Consider the following 24,901-nt stretch of genomic DNA (forward strand, 5'->3'; position numbering starts at 1 on the left):
TTTCAAACATACAGTATTGAATAGAGATTATTCTACCTTTAAGAAATGGGATTTATATTAAAACATGGCTTTTCTTAGGGGGCATATACCCTTTCAAACCAGCACACTCATTAAAGAAGACACACCCCTTAGCTGATTACAAATGGAATCAGCTGTGGATGTAGCCGATGTGCTCCTGATTTAATTCTATGAAATGTCCTTGTAACAAAAGACAGGCCAGCACTTGCCCAACTAGATAAACAGGTACCACTTGGTCAAGTTGACACATGAACCTGACCATGACATACCCATATATAAACTATAATTATACACACAATACACATACATAAAACTTGGAAAACTATATGACAATCATTCAATAACTATTGTTACTTCTTATAATTGTTGATTTGTGTCCCAACATCTAAACAAATAAACCACATAAACTACAAAGAAGTTTAATTGAGAAGCATATGGAATAATTATCATTTAGGTTTGTCATTTCTTTACAGAGAGAATTACAAAACATTTATCTGGTAGAAGACAAATAAGGGTTATGAGACATTGTGAACATTCAGCTGAATTTACTGCTGGGCAGGAGAGGGAAACCCTGATCTGACACCAGGAAGTCAACCCTGTGGCCTTCAGTTTAACTGTCAAAGAAAAGTAGAAAGACAAATGCATTTCAAACATGGAGGAGGCATTCTGTGCAATTGACTCCCTGACCACAGGCCAGGCAAGGGTGAGGCTCACAAAATCAAAACAAGTTTCATAAGGAAGAGTAAATGAGTGCAGGTCTTGGCAATTGAGAATGGGTGGGTGGCAAGGAAGCACATATTGGCCAATAGTGGTTTGTTTGTAGGAGTTGGGTTGACCCATCAAGTCCATTAGATCACATCCAAATAGTATTGATTCCAGATTCCAAAAAGTTACAGCTCTTTTTCTGTTGGTTCTGCTCAGTTTTCCAAGAGATAGAAACTCTGTTTCCTTCTTTTGGTGCCTGATCACTTGCCACCTCAGAGCCTCTCATACAATTCAAACTCAGGGCCATGCAGGAATCAAGTCCAATACGCAAATTCAAGGCTCAGTTAAAATGGCCCTTTATGATACTCTATTTGCTTTCCAAATTAACAACAGGGCAACTAGACCCCCACATTGTATTAGTTTAGTAGCAAGTTTAATAACATATGCTGTGGCATTAGAACTCTTGATAAATATTGGTTCTTCTCTTTGCCATTTTGGTGAACTTAGGCAAATGAATAAGTCTCTCTAAGCTTCAGCTTCCTTATCTGAAAAGGAGAGCTCACGTCTTACTTGTAAGATGGTTCCAAGAATTCGATGAGTTCAAACATGGAAACAGCTTATTACAGCAGACAGGGGTAGGTAAGCACCCAACAAAGGAGTCCTTTTACTTGTTTTTTACTGTAATTATTAGCATAGTTACTATCCAAAAGTAAAAATATTTCCATGTGCAATCTGATTACTTGCTATTATTAGTGTGACATGGAATAGAAAAAGGAGAGAGAGAAAGCAAGGAAGAAACATGAGAGAAGGAGGAAGTGTAGATAAAGAGATAATAGGAGGCTTTTATTTCTATCACACCTTCAGGTTGGTAGCTAGCTTGGGCTAGACCTCTAATGGCTACTGTTTAAACCTTTTATTTATTTGAATAGTTAAATATTCCCAGTATTCACCTGTTCTATTCCTTATCAGAATCTTTCCAACTGATGCCCAGACTAACAGCATCAGAATTTTCTGGAAAAGGAATGTGTAGACTCATTTATTTAATGCAGATTTGTGAGTGCACTCCAGACTTACTGAGTTAGAATCATTGGGGGATGAAGCCAGGGAATCTGCATTTTCACCACTTTGCCCACCAGTTTTTTCTTATGTGCAAACAAATTTGAAATGCACTGCAGAACTGAGTATCACTTCTCAACGAAGTGTGCAATGGTGAGTGGGTGAATATTAGAATCTCCCTGGAAGTCTTGCTTCAAAATACAAATAGCCCCTCCCATTTCCTGGGTCAATGGGTACTCTAGAATTTGTCCTGTATCGTGTTGAAACCCAAGGTTCTGGGCTTTTTGACCAGGATAAAGATTGGCAGTCTACAGGTAAAAATGGAGTAGGCATTATCTAGAGGACATCAAGCCCATAATAGTATCTTGATATTATTTCAGCTGTGTGCATCATGACCCCTACAGGTATTTCTGACTGACCCTCCACTCACCCCTTCTGGTGTCTTGGGAATTGCTCAGGATGACAGGTGGAGGCTGGTCCTGACCAGGATTTCCTTGCTGGTACTGGGGCTTAGAGGGGGACTCACCCAGTGATGGTGGTTCCGAGACCTGCACTCATAAACCAACAGCCAGGAACTAAAGCCATGAATTGAAATGATAAATGGACATGCTTATGGGAATGAGAGGAACAAAAAAGTCTTAAAAGACTTAAAATAAATGTCAATTTCTTGCAGTTTCACTTTGAAGAAAACAGGTTCCATAACCATGGTGAAATTTGTATCATCAGCTTAACTAACTTTTTAAATGTGTTTTAATCTCTCCACTTCCATAAGTCTATTTGTTGAGAAAGACAAAATTTCAAATTATTTAAAAAAACATTATTTTTACTGAAGCAGGTTGAAGTATCATGTCTAATTAAACTAAAAATAAGCAACCTTCACCACAGAAATACCAACAGCTCTCTAGTGAGTAAATTCCCAAGTTCAGTTTATCAATCTGTCATTTAGAGATGCATAGACATCATTTCTTCTGACTGCTCATGTTTTCCTAGTTTGTTCTTTATGTTTAATTTTGGTAATGATCTTCTTTGACACAGTGAAGTATAAAAACTCTGACATAAATTGTATAGTATTAACTTAAAATATTACTTATAGAAAAGTCTAAATTAATATAAAATGAATTAACAGTTTTCTCAAGAATAAAAAATAATGGGGGGGGAACCTCACAGCAAACTATACAACTTAAAATAAAGTTGTGGGAGATAGGGGTCAAAGACAAATGAGGGATTTAACTCAATATGGAAGCATGTACCTGAAATGTACCGAAGTCCCTATAATATGCTCTTGCTTAGCATGATTTGATACAAGAGGTGTGAAAGCAATCGATTCACAGAATGTGCAACACGGAAGAACTCTGAGGATATCTAATTTGAGCCCCACATGAAGTGGGCCCTCTCAAAGGTGAGTCCTCGCTTATGTGCTCTGAGCCAAAAAGAGACATGGAGACTTCAGGGAAGGAAGAAAGAGCTTTATTGCAAAGCAAGCCAGCAGAGCTCAGGAGACCACATCTCAAATCCCAGACAAGTGCGGATCTTATTAGATGAAACAAAGGGAGATGATGAGAAGGATGTTAGGGATGTTGGCACATGGTGATTCACTGTACATTCAAACTAGAAATTGCATATTTGCTGTTACTGCTGGTTGAGCCTTTATTTTGATGAGGAGGCTTGTGATGTTGCTGGAACGTGTAATGGTCAGCCCCTTGCTTCTCTTTCTGGTCCCATGTTTCTCCTTTCTGGTGATTCTGCTCACTCTGTTTCTGCTTGCAGGGTATTTTATGTTCTGGGTTGACCTTGAGTTCAAGCTCGTTTGTGTGGCACATACTTCACTAGGTTAGCTAATTCTGTAGGGGGAAAAAAGAAAACAGGAACTTGTCCTGGAGTTATGCAAGTCTTTGTCAATAATTGATACTGTTAACAAATTAATGAGTTAGAGGCTATTCTAGTGGACTAATCCGTGATGCTCTTGGTTGGTACATTAAGTACAAGCATCAATTTCAGTCCCTTTCACACATTTTACAAATAGGTAAAACAACCACCCAAGTTCTCACACCCAGCTATTAGCCCACACTGAAGCAGAAACAAGGTCATCTGCTTTCCTGCCCAAGGCTCTTCCTTCTTCTCATGCAATGCCCAAGATTTAAGGGTATAAAGGAACCATCCAAAGGAGTCTTTGGAGTTTTTGATATTATTTAATTTTGTTTAGGAAAGTAAAATTGCAAATGATTGGCTCACACTGCCCAAAAGGTGAAAGAGAGGTTATTCTAGAACTGACTCCAGGACTGTCCAGTTACTGAAAAAGTTGTAAATATGTCACTTATCTCTTATCAGTTACACACAAACTCTGTATTAGATACTAGGCTGGCTCCCAGAGATCAAAGATGATTTGACTAGGGCTCTTAGGCCATTCATAGTTCTTATAAAAGTAGAATTTCTTTATGTTTGCACTGAGGACCCAGAGTCTGAAAATTTCCATCTCCAAGGGATTTGTTCGCCATTTCACAAACCTTAGAGCTTATGGCAGACTTATGGTACTAACAAGCAAGAGTTGCAGACTGATGTCAACTCTTTGACTCTACCAATACCAATGAAAGGGTGAAAATTTCAAAACAAGTGCCAGAATGGCCTTGTAATGTTATCATCAGTGAAAAGAGATGTACTAGCTGATTAACTGTATTGATGAGAGACCTGAGAAATTAAGCCAGTACATAGCATCATCCAGTAACATAGAAATGGACTCCTTTATGCACAAAATTTATAGGATATGTCAGAAAGTTAACAACACCCTAACTGTTTTCATGTTGGCTGAATACCAACCCACTTGATTTTCCAGACCAGGACCAATTGCCTTAGTCTTACCCTTCTGTTGTGCCACTCATCTTTTTGGTTGAACTTTTCCTTCACTAGAAAGAACCCCTTGCAATTGCAATTCTAAGCAATTGCAGAAGAAGTCTTGTACCCCATTCTCAGGTCAGCACCCCCCTAAACCAGGAGCAGCCTGCTGATTACCAAGATATAAACCAGACAACCCTGCAAGAGTTCAGAGAACTTATTTGTTGGTAATCATGAAGGGAAGTCACCAAGGAGGGAAGTCACCAAGGGACAAAGAGACCCCATAGAGAAGGAACCATTAGGCTCCATGGTGCCAACAACCAGCCAGGTCCTTCCGTGGTATTCTGGACAGGATTCTGTTTCTCTAATAAGATGTCAACTGGGCATAAAACAGGTGGCAATAAATCTTGCTGTGGATAAAAAGAGGCATTCACATTTATTGTGATGATCTTTTATATTTTCACCTTGAATAACATATCAGAAAGGTTTTTCTCACCCCCTTAAATAAAGGCCTTTATTTTAAAGGTCTTATTTAATTCAATTAACCTTTTAATTTTTAATTAAAAATGAAAGATGCTTAATTTTGGAACATCTTCTAGTTCCTCCTTTATTTCATGCTACTTTTCACAAAGCTCCCTTTGAGACAAAATTCCACTATAATATGGGTATAGAAATACTGCTGTTTTGGTAAATAAACACTGCCCACTTTATTTTTCCTTCTGGTTTTTGGCAGGCCTTGGAGGGGTCAGCACTCTATGACAAATAGACAGTCACCCAGTCAATCAACAGGCATTTACTGAGCAGCTACATCTAAAAAACTTGGCCAAGGAAAGGGAACGAGGGGAGTGATAACTGATTCAATCCCTCTAACTGTGGAAACAAGATCCATATTGGAAAATAAGACAACAATGTATAAAATATTTTAAAATACATCTATTGCTCCTATTTGATGAGCTGCCTAGTATTTTATCTTTTTCTAAGGTTGCATCTGTGTATTCCAGGCTCAGCCACTTTTAGAATTTAGAGAAATTACATATCAAGATGACAAGTGAGACCCATACTTCAAAATCTTCACTGATCCATCCTCTAAGAAAAGAAGGAGCACGTAAAAAACAGAAAATTACAAAGACATACATAATACAAAATACAAAATAATTATCCTCTGAACCGGAAACGAAGAACAAAATCCCACACTGCTAAGAGTATTAAGATCCCAGCTTGCTGGTCTCTAGTGGTGGAAGCAGCTAGTAGCAAAGAGTATTGCTCCTCATGAAACGGGTAACTAGACCTGGGCCAGAGGCAGGTGAAAGCACCCATTGCCTCCACTGTAGTAGGCAAAAAAAATGCGTCTCCAAAACATTACATCCTAATCTCTAGCATCTATAAATAGGTTAGCTTACATACAAAGGGAAATGAAGGTTGCTACCATCTGACCTTAAAACAGGGGGATACCTAGATCATCTGGATGGGTACAATGTAATCACAAAGTTCCTTCAATGTAGACTAGAAGTGCAAAAGAAAGAAAAGAGTCAGACACAATGATGCAATATGGAAGACCTGATTGGCCATTGATGGCTCTGAATACAGAAGAGGCCACAAGCCAAGGGATAAGGGTGGCCTCTAGAGGCTGCAAAAGGCAAGGAAAAGGATTCTCTCCTAGAGCCTCCAGAAAGAAATGCAGAATTGCTGACACCTTGATTTTAGCCCAGTGAGGCCTGTGTCATACTTCTGACCTCCAGAATTGTAAATTAATAAATTAATGTTGTTCTGAGTCACTAAGTTAGTGGTAAATTGTTACAGCAACAAAAAAAGTTTAATACACCCAGAACTTGTGAAAGGAGATTGAACACATCTGCAAGTGAACAGAAACTAGTTCTGGGACTCCAGGCAAGTGGCTGCCACAAGGAGGTGAGAACATGGGTGTAATCTGAGAAGGCCACCGTCCATCTCAGGATGCATCTGCCCTGAACCCAACATCTTCAGAAGCAATAACTCCTCGTGACCATTAAAAGACCTTGATTTAGACAGGCCTGAGGGCTTGATGGAGTCAACTGCAGAAAGCAAAATCAGGGAGAACAAGCAGCACAGAGGAGAAATAAAGTCCAAGACAAAACAAAAATTTCTACACTGAATAGATTTCTAAACTCAGATTCTAAAGCCACAGGAAGAAATCTGATGCTAAGAAATATACCGACACTTCAAACAGATAGTCACTCCTGATAGCATTGGTTTTTATAGAACTGATGGCTGAAGGTTTTATAGAACTGTTGGCTGAAAACTTTAAAATAAGTAAGCCAAAAGGGTACAAGGTGATTTAAAAAAATTTTTTTTAAAGAAAAAACAATGCTGAAGCACAAGGAAGCAGAAATAGAATGGCATCATCATTAATATGAAAAATGCAGCACACAAAATGAACTGGAGAGTGGTCTAAGTTGGAAAGTAACTAGACAAATAGTGCAGGGGAATTCACTGCCACACAGCAGAGACACACACACCCTTAAAATCAACCTCTATCATGAATGTGTGCATATATATGTATGTGTGTGTGTGTTCTTTATTTTTAACTTTGCAAAATCAAATAGGGCATGAAATTGATGGTTTTCCCAATAACACACATCTCTCTTCTATAAGAACATATTATTTACTTAGAAGGAGCCGTTGGGGTTAGGGTGTCATAGTCATATTGGATGCTAAATCTGAAGCTTCCTAAGGAAAGCCTAGAATTTTGAAAATTAAAGCCAAGAAAAGGCTCTAATTCTCCTGCTGCTGTTCATTGCTTCTCTGAGGCTGTGATCCAGGAGTACCCTAGCTTCTGCCAAATGGGAGGCGTGGAGCCATCTAAAGTGAAGAAAGAAATGACCATAAAGGATAGGAAAACCCAAGGGAAAACACGGCATTCCAGAAACAATATCCAGCCACGCTAGCATTATGAGTATAGAGATGCAATCATTTAAAAGATAAATTTTTAGACAGCCCAGTATGTCATGGATCACCTTGAGAACTCAATAAACAAATGATCTTGAATAGAATATTGCTTGTTGGGTTCTGCAAACTAATAAGGCAGCAGTGCCAAGAGCATACCCAGTGCCCTAACGCCCTGCACAGGGACACATCTTGGACACACTCAGATAAATGATGTTTCTAATTCTGGCTCTGCCATTGGATTATTTTGTTTCCTTGGATTAATGATGCCACGACTAAAAATGCTGGGGTTAGTTTGGATGTTCCCTTGCATCTCACCTGGTTCTATAAATTTGATTCTGTTTTCACAGTCATATTAAAATGTCCTAAATCCTTGGAGCCTTCTTACTTATGATTTATTAGAGTTCAGATAGAAAAAGGATATAGCAGAATTCTCCAAATAAACAGCAATTAAAATAAGGCATTATTAATGTTTTCCCCATACTATACAATATATTCTCAGACAAGACGGGAAATAAAAGTGTTCAATTGTTATTAATGATTGGGTGCTATGCACCTGCAAGGATTTTTCAAAAACTGCAGAAATATAAGCTACATTAAGGAATAGGAAAGCAAATTTTAGTTTGGGTTAAGTTTTAAATATTGTACCTTTTTTCTCTTTAATCAATATAAATTGAAAAGTGATTCATCTAATTCACTTCAAGAACCTAATAATGGATTTTGAAGGCCAAAACCATGTCTTCCAGCATGAAGCAAAAGAATAACGCATGAATGGTTTTCTGTCATTGGAGCCAAGGCATGAAATAAATCTGTGACTCAGGGTGAAGACTGAATGCATGCCCAGTTCCAAGGGCATGTGGACTCCAGAGATGGAATGTGACTGGTCACAAGAGAGTAAAATCAAGAAAGGTTCTCCACAGTTTCGTGACTACTAGGAGAAATGAATATACGATAACTGAGAACAAGTTTGGTTAATGTTGGTAAGCGAACTGCTAAATAAGGTTAAATGCACTGTAATTACCAAGTAAATGATGGGCATATGGATTTTCTTGCAACTAATATTAAGATCAAACAGATCTGCATAAACTCACTAAAATTACTTTCATAGCAAAAAGAAAATGTGCTCATTATTCGTTGTTATATAACAACTCACCTCAAAATAATGACTTAAAATAATATTCATTTAAGGCTGTGCGTAAATCTGGTATTGACTGGAATCATCTAGAAAGCTCTTCTTTGGGTCTTCTCCATGGCTGCGGCCCTCTTAAATGCTTCTTCACTCACATGTCTGGTCCCTGGGCTGGGAGGGTTTAAACAGCTGGAAACTGGAATGCCTGGGGCTCTACCTTTATGTGGTCTCTCTAAGGGTCTTTCCACAGCAGCCTCAGGGGTAACCAGGATTCTTACATGGTAGCCAAAGTCTCCCCAAGTGACTGTCCCAAGGGAACCATTAGAAGCTGCATGGCCTTTTCTAGCCTAGTCTGCAAAGTCATACAGCATTGCTTCTACCAGCTTCCGTTCATGGAAGCAGTCACAAAGTTTCTATCATGTTAACGTGGAACAGAGAGTCCCCTTTTGATAGGAATATGGCTAAGTTCTGGAAGAGTGTGAGGAACAAGAATTACCATTGTCACTCCTTTGCAGAAATAAAGTCTGCCAAAAGCTTGTTGGTATGAGAAGACCCTACTTATTTTAAGAAAACATTTCTGGTTTGTTGGGAGAAAATCAAGACTTAGGCATTGTATTGGTTTTCTTTTGCTTCCATAACAAATTACTACAAACTTAATGGCTTGAAACACAACTTCATTATCTAACAGTTGTGCATGTCAGGCTGCTGGTGTGGGTCTCACTAGGCTAAAATCTGGTTGGCAGAGCTGTGTTCCCTTCTGGAAGCTCAAGGGGAGAATCTGCTTCATTGTTTGTTCAAGTTGCTGTCAGAATTTAGTTCTTGCGGTGGTAGGACTGATGTCCCTATTTCTTTCTGATTGCCAGCTGAGTTCTAGTCCCAGGACCTAGAGTCCCTTGGCTCATGTTTCTCTGTCTTCAAGACAGCAGTGGTGTATCAAGTCCTTCTCACACCTGTGTCTTTCTTCTGTCTCATCTCCCTGTCTGGCATTAGATGCAGAAAAGTGTTGCCTTTTAAACACTTGTGTGATTAGATTGGGCCCACATGGATAATCCAGAGTAATTCTCCATCTCAAAGTCTGTCACTTTAACCTCATCTGCAAAGGCTCCTTTGCCGGGTAAGGTTAAGTACTTGGGCATCTTGGAGGGACCAGAATTCTTCTCATCACAGGTGTGATGTGTTTGTTTAAATAAAAACATGGCAATGAAATTAAAGAACTTGATACTAAAATGCAGAGACCCTGGTGACTCTATGAAGCGACTTCACATCCATTAAGCACATCCTATTTAAATAAATGTTTTCCATTCTCACACCTCGTCAGAGGGACACAATGTAAAAAAAGCACATGCTCTTAGGTTCAGGAGCTTTTCTCAACAGAGAGAAAGCCCTCCTCACTAAAGTGTAATTAACTTCATTTTATATGCAATTATAATAAAGGTTACTTGGTTTCTAAGACCAAACAAACCCAGCAGTAACAAATTAAAAGTGGCACATACCAATTAACAGCGAGAAGTGACATCTGGTAACAAAGAAGAAATCTTTAAAATTATGAAATGTAAATACGATACCTAATGCAAAACACAAACAGCAGTCGAAGGTCATTTGTTTCACAGGCAGACATTGCTAGACTGCTGAATATAACACATCCTTGAGAAATAGCTAAATTATATTAGAAAATTCTTTTATAAGTTATGACAGATCATTGCAAAAAAATAATGTTTTTTATAAAACAAGACTGGGTACATCTGTGGTCCAGTGACATGTTGATATATTTGACTGGCCATCCTCAGAGCATTTGCTCCCACAGACCCTGCTGAGCAGGGAATGGGTCATGCAACCACACTCCCTGGACACATGTGCTGTAGGATGTGTGACCCAGGCTGAGAAACTTACCATTTCTCTCCCCAGGGCAATCCTGTGGACACATGTAGAAGAATGAAGCAATATCTCAACAGAAGCCAAGATGGTGGCACTGGCCTAGCTCTTATCTGCTTCCATTCCAACTTCCACTCCGTCTGGAAGCTCAGGAGCACTTCCTGCCTTTGAGTTCCCTAGTGGCCTTTCAATTGCTTCATTTATTCCTTTACTTTGCCTAACCCAGTGGCAGTGAATTTCTCTTCCTTGCAAGCAAACAATTCTTCATGACGACAAATGGGCAAAACCTCAATCATCTGAAAAACAATCCAACCATCAAAAAAGATGGATTCTCCAACAATTCCAGATGGCTGTCAAGTTTTGTGTTTTGTGTGGTTCACCAAAGTTCCTTTGCTCAATTTAAGTGCTTCTCAATAATCTATTGAAGTCTTGATTAAAAGTATATGGTTTCCCACCTCAAAAACTGGCTTTTAATAAAACAGATGTCTGCAATTTTATTTCACTTATGACCCAATAATGGAATTTGATCAAAATCAGTTGAAATAGAGTTTTTCAAATAAAGCACATATATTCAGTTAAACTATATCTCAACACATAGCATTTTAAAGTTAAGAAATTAAATCATCTTGAGAACTATAACTTTCAAAGAAAGCATATATCACTTTTAAACCAAGAAATCTAATTTTTTTACAAAATAAATCACATTAGCATTAAAGACAATATGATTTATGCCTGAAAAAAGTCATTATTAAGGTTAGAATGTCAGGATTTTGAAGTTCAATGATTTTTATCAGTCAGGCTCAAGGCAGGAATACAGAGCCCTCCCAGGTAATTCAATAGAGGGAATTTAATATGGAGCACCAGTAACAATAGTGTTGGAAGATTTGAAAAGCCAAACAGGGCACAGAGGCAAACCAGAAATAAGCAAGTGTAGCTGGGCTTGTATACACACCTCACAGTTGGAGAGACCAAGGCAGGATGCATGTGGCAAGCACCCAGTAGCTGGAACTGCTGTGCAGGAGCTAGAACCAAAAAGAGAAACAACTTCGTGTGAGGACCCCGCATGAAGTGCAAAGAGAGGGGACAACTATCTGGCTTTTCCCCTCCTCAGAACTTTAGTCTCCTACTTGTCCTTTCCATTGAGTAAATTTAACTGATAGCAGTTGGCAAAGGAGCCTGGGCAAGGTAATTTTCAGGAGCCAGTCCTTTGAAAACTGAGCATTATCACAGAATAGGTGGAAATGTTCTGACTGCAAACAGGAAAATAACCATCACAGTGGATTGTGCAGATTTTTGCAAAAACACATAGCATGTGCAGTTGCAGGGGCAACTGCTTCCAATACAGAACAGTATTCCAGCTAAAAACTACATCACATGAATACACAACTCTGATGATATTTGAGCCACTGATTGTACACCATGTATGGAACGTTTATATGTTAAGAATGTTTGTGTTTGTATGTTGTTTCAACAATAAAAATATTTTTAAAATAAAAATAAATAAAATTAAAAAAATAAACACATCACAAGCCCCCAAGATCATGCTATGGTATACAAACACAGATACTTAAGATACAAAGCTAATGCAGAAGTTAAATAGAGAAACCATCAACAATTGTAGTGTGTTGCCCTCTGGAGGTATGCAGATTCAAAACTAGAGCAAATAGCCTGCCCTATGAACAAATACAAAAATCAAGATTATAATAATTGTTATTGTCCATGATTATTATTATAATTATAACTAAGATTTATTAAATATGATAGAAAACATTATGGATACCTTACAAAAGTCACTGCACCCTTCTTCCATTATTTTGCAGACATTTGATGTGGATGAGTATGACTCCAGCCTTCCCTTGAGGAGAAGGCCATGATATGTCTCAGCAGCTAAAGGAAATCCCATCAATCCGACACCATTACTTCAGAGAGAGTCTGAAAAAGTAAGTCAAGCAGTGCATGACATTTCCCTTGGCTATAACACTTATGCAGGAATGGTCCATTCAGAAGTGTATTCAATAACTGTGGAAGTGAAACTCTCTCCCTTTCCTCTTAAGAGGTGAGTGAGCACGTGTGATGCCTCAATTCCTTCTTGTGGATAGCTGGGGCCATGAGAAAAGCCAGCCTGAAAATAGAGCCTGACCTCCTCCTGGTAGACAGGCACTCTAGGTAAAAGGCAAAAGGATCACAGAAAAATTAAAACATAGCCTTGATCGAACCATGCTTGAATTCCTATATTTCTGAATATTTCAGAGACCTGTCATCAAATCCCCTAGATTATTGTTCTATTGTTTTATTGTAATTAGTAAACAAAAACAAATTATTAAGTCTGCTACATGTTTTGCATGGCTTCTTTCACTTAAATCTGCCAAGAATCTCAGAAAGTAGGTTTTCTTACTACCTCCATTTTATAGTTGAGGAGATTGAGCAATGCCTAAATTCCTGCTGAGTCCAGTCAGTCTGACCTTAGAACATATGCTCTTTGCAGGGGTGCCACAGAGTTACCACACCCACTTTGCTGCACCAGAACATTTCTCTAATGGATAACTCTGTTGGCCTTCAACTTTGACAGATATTTTTTAAATAAATGACTTTAGAATGCCAAACACATAAAACGTTAGGCAGATGGGAGAATGTTCAAGTTTATATGATCAAACCAAGTTAAACTAAATATTAAACCATATTTAACAGCTTAAAAAAATCATTCATTCTCCTTTTATCAAAGATATGGACAGAAGAGTAAAAAAATATGGATGAAAAATAAATAAATCATGGGGGAATAAAGGGAAAAATGAATTGGGTAGATTGTGATATTAGTGGCCAATGAGAGGGAGGGGTGAAAGGGATATAGCATATATGAGTGTTTTCTTTTTGTTTTTGTTTTTTTCTGGAGTGATACAGATGTTGTCTGGATGATCAAGGTGATGAATACACAGCTAAGCGATGATGTTGTGAACCACTGATAGTATACCATGTATGTGTGTGAAGATGCCAATATAAGTATTAAAAAAATCATTCAGGGACATGAGATACCCATGCATAATCTTGACAGAACAGATTTAATGTTAGGCTGGTTTGAAAGGATGTATGTCCCCTAGAAAAGCCATGTTTTAATCTAAATCCCATATCACAAAGGCAGAATAATCCCTATTCAATACTGCATGTTTGAAACTGCATTCAGATCATCTCCCTAGAGATGTGATTTAATCAAGAGTGGTTGTTAAACTGGATTAAGTGATGACATATCACTACACCCATTTGGGTGGTCTTGATAAATTTCTGGAGTCCTATAAAAGAGGAAACATTTTGGAGAATGAGCGATTCAGAGACAGCAGAGCAGAATGACGTAGTCATGAGAAGAAGAGTCCACCAGCCAGCAACCTTTGGAGATGAAAAAGGAAAATGCCTCCCGGGGAGCTTCAGGAAACAGGAAACCAGGAGAAGAAGCTAGCACATGATGCCATGTTCACCATGTGCCCTTTCAGATGAGAGAGAAACTCTGACTGTGTTCACCATGTGCCGTCTCACTTGAGAGAGAGACCCTGATTCATCAGCCTTCTTGAACCAAGGTATCTTTTCATGGATGCCTTTGATTGGACATTTCTATAGACTTGTTTTAATTGGGACATTTTCTCACCTTTAGAACTGTAAACTAGCAACTTATTAAATTCCCCTTTTTAAAAGCCATTCTGGTTTTGGTATATTGCATTCCAGCAGTTAGTAAACTAGAACAAATGTCAAATCTTAAATACTCTTAAACTAAATAAGAGCAGGATAAATACGAGGTTATGACTAGGGCATCTTTATTTCTAAACTGTTTAGCAAATATATCACTTGGAATAAAGTAAAACATCAAAGAAATTTGATATGACAGATACTTTTTCTTCCCCCAAGACAAATAAATTTTGATAAGCTCTCATATGGAGAAGGTCAGGGAAAACCAGGAGCATGTAATTAAATAAGACAGCTCAGGCTGCAAGTAGAGGCTGGAGGAGCTTGGCCAAGCAAATCTGCTTTGACCCCGGGTTTGTTATGTACTTGCTGTGTGTTATTTGGTAATTCTTTTAACAGTTCTCTCTAAGCTTAGTTGTGTTGATTTTCAAATAAGAGTAATACTTGCCTCAAGAGGTTATTGTAATAAGTGGATGAGATTTGTAATGTCTTGGTTTTACTAAGTTCTCAGTAGAGTGTGGTAATCATCACTAAATTTTCAAACTCTCTCCTCCAAACGCAGACCCTCATTTCAGATTCCCCTGCAACGTGCAAGCAGAGAGCTGTGCTGTCAAGGTCCAGCCTGACTGACTCCCTTCCTGCAGTAGGCAGAATTCTAAAACTGGCACCTCAGATTCCAACACCCTTTTGTTGGGCATCTGTTAATATGATGTGATAACACGCCCACGATCTTTTCATGCCATATTAGCAGGAGGTTATCCTTGTGGGTCCCATGTAATCACTTGAGTCTTTGAAAGCAGAGAGCCTTCCTCCTGGTAGAAGGAGGGAAAGTCTGGGGGACTTGAGGCATGAGACAGTCTCAATGTTGGTTTGACGATGGAGAGAACCACGCGAGAAGGAATGCACATGACCTCCACATGCTGAGAGCAGCCCCAAGAAACAGGACCTCAGCGGGAAACAAGTGAATTTTGCCAATAACCCAAACGAGCTTGGAAGTGGGGTCTTCCCAGAGAGGCCAGAAACGAATGCAGCCCTGCCTTGACTCTTTGATCCCAGCCCCCAGGAGAGGGCCTGGCTGAGCCTTGAGGGACTTCTGACCTCCAGGACTGCTTTTACATTTTACATGTGTGTTGCTTGAAGCTATTACATTTTTGGTAATTTGTTATGTGGCAAGAGAAAACTGTACACTTCCTGAAAAAGAGAAAAGAGAGACTAAAAGAAGAAAAAGAAAGGGGGGGAGGGTAAAATCAACAACTGCTGAATCTGATGAAGGGCATAAGGGAATTAATTTTTGGATCATTCTTGCAACTTTTCTCAAGGTCCATAATTACAACAAAATGGAAAGTTACAAAGAATTAAAGCACAAGGAAACAGAAAAACATCAATGTACGTGCCAGCAGGCAAATGCATAAACCTTCAAGTGTGGCCCAGGTCTGGGTTGTCCTGCCAGCGGTGAACTTCAACGTGAACGAGCTGCTAGCAACCCTGACAATAAATTCTCAGGTTCATCCAGAAAGGGGGAGGTCACCTGAGAGCTTCTCTTTTTAATTTTGGCATTACCATCTCCCTCTCAAAAAAGAAAAAAAACAAAAAAAAAAAACAAAACCGGGAAAACGGGTGACCTCCACCGGATTTAGTTGTAGGTGGTTCCTATCCTGGGTAACTTAGGATCACTAAGCTAAGGAGGGAGCACTTTTACTAACACCAGGTACCCATGCAACAATAAATGCATGCTGATTCCCTGGGCAATGGCTAAAAGCACATTTGTATGCTGAAGAGATGATTAGTACAGCAGCACAAAGGATCTTTGCAGACATGAGCTTTCTGAGGTTACGATGCAAAGTCTCCAAAGTTAGTTATAGGCACACTAAGGTCAATATCCCACCTCTGCAGTCCATCAGCGGCCTTCAGAAGCCCTTCTAAAGAAGGTCAAACACACACAGATAAGCAGAGTCTGTTCGCTATTGATTTCTCTGCCTTGCATTTACTAGGAAATACATTTCAAAGAGTCTAGAAATAAGTCAAACTCTGCTAAAGTTACGTTTTCAGATAACTTCCAGGTTAATTTTCTGTATTCCCTCTGCCATCTCTCTCAGTTCTATACTTTATATTGAGCTGCTTGGATTAGGTTTCAGCCCCATACTTTCTGTCAATGGTGCCCTAAGATATTGTGACATTGATTATCAACATCAATTTCAGTTTGATGCCATCTGTTATGCACTGAGGGACTTCGGTCCATCTTTTCTTTCTTTTTTTTTTCTAAGCTAATTTGAATTCATACATTTCCTGACACGTAGAAACATTATGACACTACAAAGCATCTTCAAATAGGAGAAAATCAGACTGAGTTTTACCACCATTCTCTCCATGGAAAACCATTTCCTTTACTTATAATAATCAATCATTGGCCGAAGGACTAACTGGAGACTCTCGAATTGCCCTCAGCTCTCTTAGGGCTGCAGCATGAGACATGTAGGGGGCTCCTCAGCCTCTCAAGAGAAAGGATTTCCATTTTTGGACAGTGATAATGATTTGTTAGAAAATTCTTCCCTGTTTGGTTACAGAAACAGCATCTCTCTAATTTCTGATCATTGTTCTTTATTTGGACTTTTTACGACTACCTGGGTTAAATTTACCTCTCTTCCACATGACTGTGCTTCTGATACCTGAAGACACTTCTCTCCCTCCCAGTCCCAAGCATCCCTCTTCTCCAGGAGAAGCATTCCAGGACTTGCAGGACATCTACCTGTGGTCCCCTTGTCCATGGTCATTCTCCTTTGGACCAGCTGTATTTGGGCGAGCAGCACAACTCTCTATTCTAATCTCTAATTGACACATCATGTTAGAATGATGAAAATGAGGTTAGTAGCCTAGTGTTACAGAGCATAAGACTCCAGAAAAATAAATAGAGCTATCATTATCTTGCCAATTATTATTTTGTCCTTCCTAAAACTGAGGCTTCTCTGTCTTCTATGTTTATAAAAATCAGCCAAGCGTGCATTTAGTCTTTATATTATGTGAATGGAAATGAAGGGTGCAGGTATATATTGAGGGGGGTGTAATACTTCTATAAAAGCACTATACCGTCTAAAAATTGTAAGATTCTATAAATGTTCAAAGGCCAGTAGAGAAGACTTTAATGTGAATGTAACTGATACTCTATAATCTCTCACTGTATAGTTGTGAAATTTTATCACCTATTCATATGAAACAATTGCTTCATTTTAAACAGGGCACCTTGTACATTTTATTTTGTTCAACTCTCAATCCAACTATATGTGGACGCAAATGCATATGCCTTTATTCTCTTAAAGAAGCAACTGCATTAAATACAAAATTGCATATTTAGAAAAAAAGGCAAGCTATTTGAGAAGTGCCACAGGTCAGATGCAAAATAAAATGGTACTAAAATCATGAAAATTTAAGTTTAACCATATCAAGCATCAATTAGGTTGAAATATTGTTGACACACTCACAACACTTGGACTGCAAATATAAGAACGCTACACACTTTTATTGCAACTAATAAACCCTGAAACTCTTTGAGACTCCATGGAAGCCCAAGATCCTGGTAATCTTCCTATAACAATTTGACCTAAAGCAAAGATTATCACAATGATAAACTCTATAAACAGTAAGTGATAGTTCTATCCTAAACTCACACTCTTGCATAAAAACAGCTGCCAATTTTCTTGTGGTAAAATGACAGTATTGTGATTCTACACCTCTATGCTGACACATTTAAAAATGTTTTTATTTAGAAGAACTGTAATATATTAATCAAAATCCTCTTATATATGAAATTTGAGTACGCAAAGAAAAATATTGCGTTGGTCCTGGCATTTTTTTATACATTAATTTTTTTTTACAGTTTTATTCATATACCATATCATCCATCCAAAGTGTACAATCATTGGCTCTTGGGATAATCATAGTGTGTATTCATCATCACAGTGGATTTGAGAACTTTCTCCTTGCTCAAAAAAATTAAAAATCCCATACACCTCATGCCCATCCCTTTATTGACCCTTATCAACAGTATAGTACCTTTGTTACAATATATGAAAGGATATTACAATACTACTGTTAACTGTAGTCCATAGTTTGAATTAGTTGTGTTTTCTCCATATAGCACCCTATAATTAACACTTATAATAGTGACATGCATTTTTTTCTAGTTCATGTGAAAACCTTCTTATATTTATACAGTTAACCAAGGTCATTGGCCACAATAAGGTTCCCTTTGTTATGCAGTCCCATGTTTTATCCTCTAGCTTTCCTTCTGGTGTCATACATGACCCTACACTTCCCCTTGCAACTATATTCATACACATAATTCAGCACTGTAACTTATACCCACAGTAATGTGCTACCATCACCTCTATTCATTTCCTAACATTTATAGACAACCATATAAAAATTCTTTACAACTTAAGTTTCCGCTCACCATTCTCTACTCTCTATCTCCTCGTAACCTTTCCTCTAGATTTTAGCACCAAGAGTTTGCTTAGTATAATTAGTTCATATTAGTGAGACCATAGTATTTACCCTTTTTCTATCTGGCTTATTTCACCCAACACAATGCCTTCCAGGTTCACTCATGTTGTTGCATGCTTCAGGACTGCATTCCTTCTTACAGGTGAATGATATTCCATTGTATGCATATATCCCCATCATGTTTATCCGTTCATCAGCTGATGGACACTTGGGTTGTTTCCATCTTTGGACAATTCTGGGTAATGCCACTACATGGCCATTCTTTCAGCTCTTCTTTGTATATACCAACAGGGGGGGTTGCCAGATTGTATTGTAATTCCTGAAGAACTGCCAAACTCTCTTCCACAGTGTCTGTACCATTGTGCTTTCCCACCAGCAGTGAATAAGTGTTCCTATTTCTTCACATCCTCTCCAACACCTGTGGTTTTCAATTCTTTTCATACTAACTATTCTAGTAGGTATGAAATGATATTTTATTGTGGTTTTTATTTGTATTTCCCTAATTGGTATTGATTTTGAGCATCTTTTCATATGCCTTTTAGCCATTTTTATTTCCTCTTTAGAAAAATATTCAGGTCTTTTGCCCATTTTTTAATTGAGTTGTTTGTCCCTTTATTGTTAAACACTAAGATTTCTTTATATATTTATATATAGCTTATCAGATATGTGATTTCCAAATATTTTCTCCCATTGGATAGGCTACATTTTCATTTTCCTGACAAAGTCTGTTTTTTGTTTTGTTTTTACAACAATGGATGTTAACATATTTATTTGAACTGAAGAATGAAGTCAGGCTGTTTTTGATAAGAAAGTTTGATATGGCTGATTGGTTTAACTTTGAAGATTAGAGCTTTGCCAATTAGGTGAATGGTAGACATTTTCTATACTCTGCATACGCTAAAGCTGTACCTCAGGGCTTTTTGAATGCAGTTTTACTGAGATATATTATGTATTCACATATAATCATCCAAATTGTACAATCAGTATTTCACAGTATCATCATGTAACTGTGCATTCATCATCACAATAGATTTTTGAACGTTGTCATTACTCCAAAAATATAAAATAAAAATAAAAATAAAAGTAAAAAAGAACACACAAAAGATTCCATAACCCCCTACCCCTCTATTGTTTATTTATTGTCTTCTTCTTTTATCTTACTCATCTGTCCAAATCCTGGATAAAGGGAGTGTCTGTGACAAGGTTTTCACAATCACATGTTCACACCTTAAAAGCTCTACAGTCATACCATCATCTTCAAGAATCAAGGCTATTGGATTACAGTTCAACAGTTCCAGGTATTTCTCTCTAGCTACTCTAATACACCAAAAACTGAAAAGGGATATCTATATATTGCATAAGAGTAACCTCTAGAATGACCTCTCAATTCTATTTGATATCTCTCAGCCACGGAAGTTTTATCTGGTTTCATTTCTCTCCCCTCTTTTGTTTTCTCAATCCCACAATGCCAGGGCTAAGCTCATACCTGGGAGTTATGTCCCATGTTACTGGAGAGATTTACACCCCTGGGAATCATGTTGCTCATAGTAGGGAAGGCAGTCAGTTCATATGCAGAGTTGGCTTAGAGAAAAAGGCCACATCTGAGCAACAAAAGAGGTTCTCGGGCAGGGGAGGGGGGTCCCTTAAGCCTAATCATAAGCGGGTTTAGCTTCTCCTTGTTTTCCTGATAAAGCCTTTTGAAATTTAAAAGTATTGAATTTCAGGTCCATTTATCTATTTCTTCTTTCATTGGCTGTACTTTGGTTGCAAGGTCTAAGAAACCAACTCCTACCTCAAGATCTTAAGAATGCTTCCCTACATTTTCTTCTAGGAGTTTTTGTTCCTAATTCTTATATTTAAGTCTTTGATCTATTTTGAGTTAAGGTTTGTAAAGGTGTGAGATAGTTGGAGGATCTATTTCTCAATTCTCAACTCAATTCCATCATCAGTATATCTATTTTTATTCCAGTACAATGATGTTTCAACCACTATAGCTTTGCAATGTACTTTGAAGTCAGGAAATGTGAGTCCTCCCACTTCATTTTTTCTTTCTCAAGGTGTTTTTAGCTCTTTAGGACTCCTTGCTCTTTCAAATAAATTTGATTATTCTCTTTTCCATTTCTACAAAGTAGTCTGTTGAAATTTTGATTGGGATTGCTTTGAATCTGCGGATTAATTTGGGTGAATTGACAGTTTTCCTGTGTTCAGTCTTCCAATCCATGAACACAAGATGACCTTTCATTTATTTAGGTCTTCTTTGATTTCTTTTAGCAACATTTTGTAGTTTTCTGTGTGTATTTATATCCTTGGTTAAAGTTAGTCCTAGATATTTGATTCCTTTGGTTTCTATCTCTGATGGTTAAGTTCTGGTGTCAACTTGGTCAGGTCAGGATGCCCAGTCATCTGGTCACTTAAGCACTGGCCTAACCATTGCTGCAAGATTATTTCATGATTGGTTGATAAACCAGAAGGCTGGTATATTAAATCATTAGTCAGTTGACTGTAGGTGTAGCTGATTACATCTATGATCAACTAAGGTTACATCTCGCACAAACAAGAAAATCCTATCAGTTTGATTTGAGCCAATTGGTTGAAGACTTGTAGGGAAGAAGAGAGAATGTCCATAGCTGCTTCAGCCTGTAAGCTTCTCCTATGGAGTTTGTTGTGGACCTTCATTGCATTTGCCAGCTTCACAGCTGCCCTATGGATTTTGGACTCCTGCATTCCCATAGTTGCGTGAAATACCTTTATTAATCTCATATTTACAGAATTTCCTGTTGGTTCTGTTTCTCTAGAGAACCATGACTAATACACCACTGTAAATGGAATTTTTTTCTTGATTTCCTCCTCTCATTGATCTGTACTAGTGTATAGAAACTCTGATTTTTGACTGTTGATCTCATATCCTGCCACCATGCTGAACTCATTTATTAAATGAAAGCAACAAACCAAGAGCAAGGACAAGCAAATGCCCACCGCATGCCTTTCCAGCTGACAGAGATGTTCCAGATGCCAGCGGCCTTTCGTCAGAGTCCAGGTATCATCTTGTTGATGTCTTAATTTGGATATTTTCGTGGCCTTAGAACTGTAAATTTCTAACCTAGTAAGTCTTTGTAAAATCCAATCCATTTCTGGTGTCTGCATTCAGGCAGCTTTAGTAAACCAAAACAATGATCATGTGGGGGTTTTCCCATTTGAGTTGTTAATGTGGTGTTTTACACTAACTGATTTTCTTGTGTTGAAACCACCTTGTATACCTGGATAAACCTGACTATATCATGGTATATAATTCTTTTAATGTGCTGTTGGATTCAACATGCTAGCATTTTGTTGAAAAATTTTGCATCTATAATTCATTAGAGTGATTGGTCTGTAGTTTTCTTTTCTTGTAGTATCCTTATGAGGCTTTGGTGCTAAGATGACTTAGTTTATTTTCCATCCTCTTCAAAATAGGTTAGAAAAGTGTGAGTGGTTTTGGTATGTTTTCTTCTTGAAATTCATCTATGAAGACAGGTGGTCTGGGGCTTATATTAAGTTGTTTCTCCCTTCACAGAGCTTAGGATCCTTTTAAAAAAATTATTGACAAATCTTCACACGCATATAGTCCATACATGGTGTACAATCAGTGCTCGCAATATCATCATGTAGTTGTGTATTCATCACCATGGTCACGTTTTAGAACATTTGCATCACTCCAGAAAAAAGAAATAAAAAGGAAAAACTCATACATCCCATATCCCTTACCCCTCTTTCTCAATTTATTTTATTCCTTATCTTCCCTATTATATATTTATTTTTATCTATATATTTTTTTACTCATCTGCCCATACCCTGATAAAAGGAGCATCAGACAACAGGTTTTCACAATCACCCAGTCACACTGTAAAACCTATATCATTATACAATCATCTTCAAGAAACAAGTCTATTGGAACACAGCTCTACAGTTCAGGTACTTCCCTCCAGCCATGCCAATACACCATAAACTGAAGAGGGGATATCTATACAATGCATAAGAATTACCTCCAGGATAGCCTCTCCTATCTGTTTAAAATCTCTCAGCCACTGAAACTTTATTTTGTCTCATTTCTCTCCTCCCCCTTTTGGTCAAGAAAGCTTCCTCAATCCCATGATGCTGGGTCCCAGCTTATCCCCAGGAGTCCTGTCCCAAATGGCCAGGGAAATTTTCATCCCTGGGAGTCATGTCCCACAAAGTGGGGAGGGCAGTGACTTCACCTGCCAAGTTGACTTAAAGAGAGAGGCCACATTACAACAACAAAAGAGGTTCTCTAGGAGTGACTCTTAGGCATAATTATAAGTAGGCTTAGCCTATTCTTTGCAGGTATAAGTTTCATATGATGAACTCCAAGATTAAGGGCTCCGCCTCTTGCTTTCGTTGTCTCCACTACTTATGAGACTATCAGGAATTCTCCATATGGGGAAATTGAATATTTCCTCCCTTCTCCCTGCTTCTCCAAGGGGACTTTGCGAATACTTCTTTATTCATTGCCCAGTTTACTCTGGGATATTATCAGGGCATCACTTTTTACCTGCACAAACACCAAGACATCACACCCTATTCAAGATTCCATGTACTCATGGTGTTTAACTAAACTGACCATACAAGATAAGAGGTAATGAGCTACCCAAAATATAAATTTTGCATCAAATAAAAATCTCTCACACAGAAGTTGAAGTTTCAAAATATGGACGATATCATCCTTTATCCTGTATTCTGATTTAACTTAGTCCTATCCAGATCAGCTTCATTCATATCGTTAGTTGAAGTCTGATCTCTCTTTCAATTTTTTAAGCTGTTCCTGTAGTGGGTAGTGCTGACTTTCATAGCTTCAGATTCTCAGATGTCACGTACATTCCCAACGTTTCTGGGAATGACCAGGTTATATACAAACAGCTCAGTATCTCAGAATTTAGAAATAACAGTTATAACTCATACAAGTATGACTGCTGTAAGAACTTACAGTCTAGGACCATTTACAATAGGCCCCAACCAGATAAGCCATACTCTTGATTTCAGTTCAGCAAGTTTTTATGCTATAGTTAGTCCATATGAGTGAGGCATGATAATATTTGTCTTTTTCTTTCTGACATTCACTCAACATACAGTCCTTAAGGCCCATTCACCTAGATGCATGCCTTAAAACTTCATTCTTTCTTGTGGCTGCTCAGTAGTTCATTTTATGTGCACACCACAGATCCCCCTTCCATTCCTCAGTCGTTGTACCCTTGGACCACCTCCATCCATTGTGAGTCATGAACACTGTTGCCATAAACACCAGTGTGCAAATGTCCATTCATGTCCCCACCCTCAGTTCCTCTAGGTATATACTGAATAACAGGGTTGCAGGATCCTATGGCAACCCCACTTCTAGCCTCCTTTGGAACCACCACACTGCCCTCCAAGGGGCTGCACCTCTCAGTTTCTCTACCAACAGTGAATAGGTAAATCTCTTTCTTTGCATTTTCTCTAGCACTTGTTTCTCTCTATTCATTTTTAAATGGGTTGATCCATACATCATACAATCCAACCTAAGTATATAGACATGCCTTCACCACTATAATCTATATAAAGATGTTTCCTTTTCTACCACAAAAAATCCGTACCCCTCCTCCATACCCCCAAGCCTGCTGACATTTAGTTTGGGCATAATACCTTTTTACATTCAATAGAAGCATATTACACTGTAACCATTGACTATAGACCATACAATTTGACTGTACTTTTTCCTGTATATCATCCATTTTCAGCACCTTGCAATGTTGATGTTAATTTGTTATCCCTCATGCAAAAATGTGTTTGTACATTTAATCACCATCATTGTCCACTTTAGGCATTCATAAATTATACTGTATCGGCCTTTATCCTCTAGCTTTCCTTCTGATTTCATACTAGCTCCTGGTCTTCCCTCAATCATACTTACATTGAGCTTCATTCAGTGTATTTATGTTATTGTGTTACAATCAGGTAGTATTGTGATATCCATTTCTGAATTTTTACAATCAGTCCTTTTGCACAATGTGTCTTCCTTAGGCACGAAATGCCCAATCTCTACCCTATTTCTATCTCCTGATATCCTATGTTTTTAACTTCAACTCCAAAGTTCACTTATTAAGGTTAGTTCATATTATTGAGATCATATAGTATTTGTCCTTTTTTATCTGGGAATTGCATTCTGCATAATGT

At 38.2% G+C, this 24,901-nt stretch overlaps 1 long non-coding RNA gene across 3 annotated transcripts in view; it reads right to left on the reverse strand.

Moving 5' to 3' along the window:
* Positions 1 to 3,236: 3,236 nt before the first annotated feature.
* Positions 3,237 to 24,901, reverse strand: part of LOC143660374 (uncharacterized) — a 187,219-nt gene continuing 165,554 nt past the window's right edge. For 2 of the 3 annotated variants that reach the window (XR_013163992.1, XR_013163991.1), the window contains 3 exons: positions 12,312 to 12,463; positions 11,484 to 11,553; positions 3,237 to 3,620 (listed from right to left, as the gene is read on the reverse strand). This is a non-coding gene — a long non-coding RNA (uncharacterized LOC143660374). Of the gene's footprint in view, positions 3,621 to 10,549; positions 10,828 to 11,483; positions 11,554 to 12,311; positions 12,464 to 24,901 lie in introns of all 3 variants that reach the window. The other variant, XR_013163993.1, reaches the window with a different exon arrangement.

This window comes from Tamandua tetradactyla, chromosome 16 (genome assembly GCF_023851605.1).
Source record: "Tamandua tetradactyla isolate mTamTet1 chromosome 16, mTamTet1.pri, whole genome shotgun sequence".
Classification (NCBI taxonomy): domain Eukaryota; kingdom Metazoa; phylum Chordata; class Mammalia; order Pilosa; family Myrmecophagidae; genus Tamandua; species Tamandua tetradactyla.